Source organism: Protomyctophum parallelum (assembly GCF_964188405.1).
Source record: "Protomyctophum parallelum genome assembly, chromosome: 2".
In the NCBI taxonomy this organism is placed as follows: domain Eukaryota; kingdom Metazoa; phylum Chordata; class Actinopteri; order Myctophiformes; family Myctophidae; genus Protomyctophum; species Protomyctophum parallelum.
In genome coordinates this window covers 30,741,793-30,748,352 of record NC_139699.1, presented here as the reverse complement: position 1 = coordinate 30,748,352, position 6,560 = coordinate 30,741,793, and positions in this window count along the sequence as shown.

The following is a 6,560-nucleotide window of genomic DNA, read 5'->3' as shown; positions in this document are numbered from 1 at the left end:
AGTGGGCGATTGCATTGTGTGTGCATGAGGTCACACACAGCAGCACAGTAAGCGAGGGGTGAAAGGGGGAGGGACCTTTGAATGGCTGTGCTCTGTGCTGGTGGAGTCTTTGGAGAAGGTGGTGTGGAAAGTTGTGACGATTTTGAAGTCATAGCAAGCTGGGCAGTTAATTGGATCGTGTTTTGATCTTAAACAATATTTGTACAGTAAATATGACAGTTGCGTGGATGCAATGTAGTGCATCTGGGTTCGGGTGGCGTGCAGATTTTAGTGCATCTGGATTCGGGTGGCATGAAGATTTCTTTGTGCACGGAGAGATGTGTGCTGACAGAGTGGTTTGGTAGGAGCAGGAGGACGGATAAACAGCCATGTGCTTGTGTACCCCTGTCCATTAGGGTAGAGGTAGAAGGATGCCCAGAACATTACCAGAGATGCTATATAGGCTATATTTGGTTAAATGAATTAATGTGGTTTGCAGCGTGCAGAGGTCCACAGAGGCTGTGTGGAGGAGCCGCGTCTGCACAGAGCTCGGCTCTGCTCTCCAAGTGACAGGGTCATTTCATGAGCTACAGAGTGATCATGCTTAATGGATACTAATGGCTATACTAGTACTAAGTTGCTTACAGTGGCCAGTTGGTTGGTCATTAGCAACAGGGTCACGATCCAGAGGAGATTGGGCCCTATCTGGGAAGGATGATCATCAGCACATTCACAGCTTTCATCCATCCACATATAATATCTCTGCTGTCGGGAAGAAACCACCTAACTCCAAAATGTTCATTTTTCAGGAAACTAAAAATATATATACCGGTATACATTTTTCAGGAAACTAGGAAAACCTTATATTTTGGAAATAAAGCAATACTGCCACATCAAAGTTGGTACTTGAGAGGGGGAGAGGGGGTGAAGTTAGTTGATTTAGCATACAGTTTGCGGTTTGCTTGGTTCTATATATATCACCCTTTATGTCACACTCAGACATAAAGGGTGTTCAATAGCACAGTTAGGTGGTTTCCTCTCGACAACGATATGCTGTTTTAGTGTATACTAATTCAGTGGTTCTCAACCTGTGGGCTGGGGCTCACTGGCCCTCAAGAAATGTATCCCCTCCTACTGTATGTCCATCTTTGAGGGTCTGTGTAAACACAAATATTTAAGACAAAAGTGATGATGCAAATTGTGATTGGCCGAAATGAGATGATAAGGTGATTTTAATGATAGCATAAGATTAATATTAAACTGTGATACCAATAAAGGAGAACTTTTAAGTATGAAACGTTAGTTCCATTGATCCAAGCCGGAACACAACTCATTGATTAAAATCATTATAATAAACATGATAAACTCAGAAAATGCACACAGCCCACATCTGACCACTTAACATGGCAGCCTTATTTGAAGATATTCAAAGATGTTGGGCCCAGATCCAGAAGAGGATAACAAACACTGGACTAAGTAAGGTCTAATTGGGGGGAATAATTGTGGGGAATGCCTTGGAAAGCCTCAGGATCCCCCAGATGGAAGTTACTATTAAATATTGCTCTGGACAGGGAAGTCTCTGGAGCTCTCTGCTGGAACTGTTGTTAATACACAATATTTACCATTTGAGTAAATAATGTTTACTTGTTTGTACCAGTGTAATGCTGGTAGGGACATTAATTGTAAATATGAATTGTCAATATTTGAAATCAAGTAATTTTTGCCTCAAAATCTGCTGCCTTTTATAATTAATACTTTTGCCTGATACAGTAGGACTAGGAACTATACTGTGTAGATGTGATGCTATGCTGCCACCTAGAGGTTTCTTCAAGCACTCAGGATTCAGGAAATGGTTCACCTTGTTGACTAAGGTACCCCAGGGTCTGTTTCTGGTGAATGTACAATGGAGCTATGAACATTTGGGGTGATGGATACACTGTAAACATGAAGCAGCTTGAGTTCCTCTTCCCTCTATCATGATCCGATAGTGGATATAGCGCTCTGTGTGTGTGTCTGTAAATAATATGTATATTGCTTTCAAATCATGTTTTTTTAAATACTTTGTTATACACAGGTTGGGGCCTTTGGACTTCTCCTCCTATAGCACTTTCATTATCTTTCCTTACTTTAGTGGTGGCTGTTATTTTTTAGCTGGACATACAGCAGATTTGGATTCAGCACTTAAAATAAGCATATTTTCTGAAGCGTATAATATTTTGGCTTCAGTTGTTGGTTCAGATGTGATGCAGCCCATGCAGATTATTTTATGCTTAAAAGTTTGAATAAGGCCTCACTCACACCTTTCGATCTAGCATACAACATTGATGCATGCTAGATGTAAACAAAGGGTAAGTGTCATGGCCGCCCCAATGCATTTCCAATGGAAGTCACATGGTTTGACACATTTTTTGTTGTTGTACGGCTTTCGGCTGTGTTTCGACTGCCCCCCTCCCCCTCATACAACACAAATGTTGTGTCAAACCATGTGACTCCCATTGGAAATGCATTGCGAGCTTGCATCAGTAAACAAGGCTCATGCATCAGCTATACATCAATCTGTTGTGAAGGTGTGAGTCATGCCTGACTCACACCTTCACAACAGATTGATGTATAGCAGATGCATTGGGAGCTTGCATCAGTAAACAACTCTCATACATCTAGCATGCATCAATGTTGTATGCTAGATCGAAAGGTCACACGGTCACAACAGATTGATGTATCCACACTTTTCCTGGGCTGTGTGTGCTCCAGTTCCTGTCGATTTGATCCAATAAAAGCCAATGAAACTGGTCAGATGACCAATGATATCCAATGAAATCAACAGGAACTGGAGCGCACACAGCCCAGGAAAAGTGTGGATAGCTGATGCATGAGACTTGTTTCATGGTTTGACACATTTTTGTTGTATGAGGGGAGGGGGGCAGTCGAAAGACAGCCGAAAGCCGTACAACAAAAATGTTGTGTCAAACCATGTGACTTCCATTGGAAATGCATTGACACTTACCCTCCCCCCCTCAAAAAAGAAAAAAAAAACACCAGGACACACAACGTTCTTGGATCAATGTTTATTCCCTTATAGATATACTAATATAAACACACCTTTAAAAAAAGACAAATAAAAAAAGGTTTTTTTCTCCTAACTGATGAAAAACAAAGTAGCTCGTTTCATTTTATTTTCTACATAGCTATTACAGAACAGTCTACTGTCCAAAAAAGGCACTAATTCTGAAAGGGAAGGTAACAGAAGTGATAGTAATATATTTTAAACTCATATGACAGAATTAAATATTTACTTGGATATTGGTAGTAGAGTATTTGTTGTGGTATAATATGTATTCACAATATCAAACAAGGTACAGAAGCAAGGTAACTCCTTCTAGACAGAAGTTTTGTTGTTACAACACATCACATTCATTAGTAGCCTGATAACTGACTTTCAGCAAAGATGGAGTAGAGTAGATCTTTGATCCAAATCACATGGTTTCATTTTAGAACAGTAAAACTAAGTGAACTCTGATGCCAAAATAAGCATTTTCAATCAACATGTTCTGTGTATCAAAAGCAAAGTTTGTCAATACTTAAGGAATCAATACTGTCAATCCAATTCTAACTTTCTTTTAAACTAATGGTTAGGATAAGGTCGCTATTTGTTATTTATAAGGTCGGATAACATTTACAATCTGAGACGTGTTGCTTGTACATGTAGGCCTATATGAAATGTCCACCAAATAGCATGTGTATCGTTCAAGGCATGGACACTACATTGCTGGGTCCTCTGAAAAGCTCATTACATGGGCTCAAGGATAAGGCCAGAGAACACATTTCTGAGACGTACATGGCCTGGATTCTGTCCACAGACTGTGGCAGCTGACCTGAGACCTCATCAGTCTGAGTGGAGTTACCGGTAGTCCAATTTGAACTGAGTTTAGGACTGAATCAGTCATCTTATCAGGAGGAATGTCATGAATACAGTTCCTGAACAGCAGCTAAGTGGAGGGCACTATCCTGGCCCTGGGATGGGACAAAGTGTATATTGGGGACATCATCATGAACGCCGGGGGAAATAATATGGAGGGAGAGCGAGTGCATTTTCCGGCAGCGGCATCAGCCACAGAGTCTCCGCCAATTGCAGACAAGACCCGCGGCAGCGTTTCTTGGCGTCATCAGTCCGACACCCTACCCCAAACCCTAACCCTAACCGCAAGCATGATGCAACGCATGTGGGACCAACACACTGCTGTGGAAGCGAGTGACATAATCCCCCCACCTTCCCCGGCAGCGTCTGATTGCCGCTGCCGGAGAATGCACTCGCTCCTTCTGTAAATGTGCGTTTATGGTGAATCATAAGACTTATTAATTATCTATCTATTAATCAAGATTAATTTACATGCAGGCTGCAACAGCTCAAGAAAGGCCTGTAGTCACATTTGGTGAGGTATGCATGTTTGTCGATAAAGTAACTTGGCATGGAGTTGCGACATTCAATCCTATACAAACAGAAAGAGAGGGACAAGTACACACATGGAAGGTGCTAAAATCTCTGACTTTGAAATATATTTGTAGACAGAAGCTGTAGAACACCATTGTGTTCATTTCAGTGACTAAATACTGTACAGTATATAAACAGCTGCTATTCCAAACACTAGCCTACCAGTAGTACAGAAGCTAATTTGCAATGAGGTTTTTAATCTACTCTTCCATATTGTGAGGTGAAAGTCTGAAAGACAGACTAGAATCCCCTCTTGTTCGGGGGAGATATTGCGCTTATTAGCCTGAGGCAGTAACACTTGTCAACTAGTAGGTGTCCTGTCTGACACCACGGTCTAAACTACACAATGAAAGTGTATGGAGACCACCTCCTACAGCTGCAGATGTACTAATTAATGTATTAATACTCGACTGTAGAGATTGGTTAAAATAACATTGTATTAATTAAAATAAGTTCTGGATTGCAGCTTGGGCCAAATGAGCCCTTCTCATTGCTCACTAAATTTGGATTCCACTGAGCTCAGACCAGATACAATTGGCACCACAATGCATACATGGAATACACACTGATGGGCGAGAAAACGGGAAAATCTGTAATTATCTGTACCCACTGTTAAGTGTTTATGTTCCAAGAGTGCACACATGTAACCAAATGGTTAGATTAACACTTAAGATTTTACTGTTTAGCACAGGTTGTACTTTGAGGTAAAGTGAATACAAATCCATATGGTAAGGAAGATCTCAATCCCATGTGGAAGTGGTCAGACATTGTTGCAATCTGACCATTCAGCTTCTCCTGACAATCATGGGCCAGATCTTACCTAGTCTGAAAAAGTAAGGACCACACTGAGTGTTCACTTAACCCATTTAGAGTAGACCGACCTATACGTAACTACTGTATACCTTTCAATCTGAGAACCCGGCTTTTGGGGTTGTTGTTGTTACCATATATAGTATATACCTATATAGCAACATACATTTTTCAGAAAGTTAAGGTCAGGATTTAGAATCAGCCTCAGGTCTAAATGGGTTAAGATGTACAAAAATGTAGACTCCCAGAGTTGCTAATGGATACATTGACAATGAAGATTTTACTGTGCAGGTATTCTGCCTAGCACATACAGTACTGTATACACACACGGCTGTGTCTCTGTGTGTGTGTGTGTGTGTGTGTGTGTGTGTGTGTGTGTGTGTGTGTGTGTGTGTGTGTGTGTGTGTGTGTGTGTGTGTGTATGTGTGTGTGTAGGGCATTGCTAAAAGTGAGCAGTTGTGCTCAGCTACTATCCTGGGTAAAAAAATAATAATAATCGTTTCAAATCTAAAGTATGATAATGCATTACAAAACAAAAAAGACGTGATTTATAATCATGAAATCAATCATTTACAAAAAAATCTTTCATGAATCATATTATGATTCGCCTCAGAAATGTTTCTGCTTGGCAGACAGCTAAAAAAATAAAGATATAAAGTATGTAAAGCGAAGCATTTATAGAACAGTATTGTGTTTTTATCATATAGGAATACATATTTGACACACAAGACAGAACTATGCTACTAACTAGAGACACCGTAGAGTTTCTGAAACTCAGAATGGCTATGAGCTGAGGAAGACAGCTTAGCTGCCAGTCAAACATACTCAAATAAAACAGATATCAAAGGACTCGTTCTGCCATTAAATTCAACAGATATCAAAGGACTTGTTCTGCCATTAAATTCAAGTTCCATTCAGACATTTTAAGCCTTAACCCGACAACCCTGTGGAATTCTACTGGTACAGTATCCGGGCAAGGGCGAAAGATTGATTTAATTTCCGTAATTCTTTGGTAAAAAAAAAAGACCTTTCCTTTCTACCATTTGGAAAACCAATGGCAAAACCGAATTCTCTTTGTGTCTTTCCAGACAATGCTGGATGGGATAGACTTTGATATTCTACATAGCGTAATAATATCAAAATGTTGCATTGCAGCATGCATACAGAATTGTAAAATCGATTGCAAAGTCACCTCAAATTTTGTGAGCAAAAGCTCATTATTTTCAGTCTCCAGTAAATCTCTATCTATGCTCAGAAACGTATTTCACATTGAAGCGGTTGA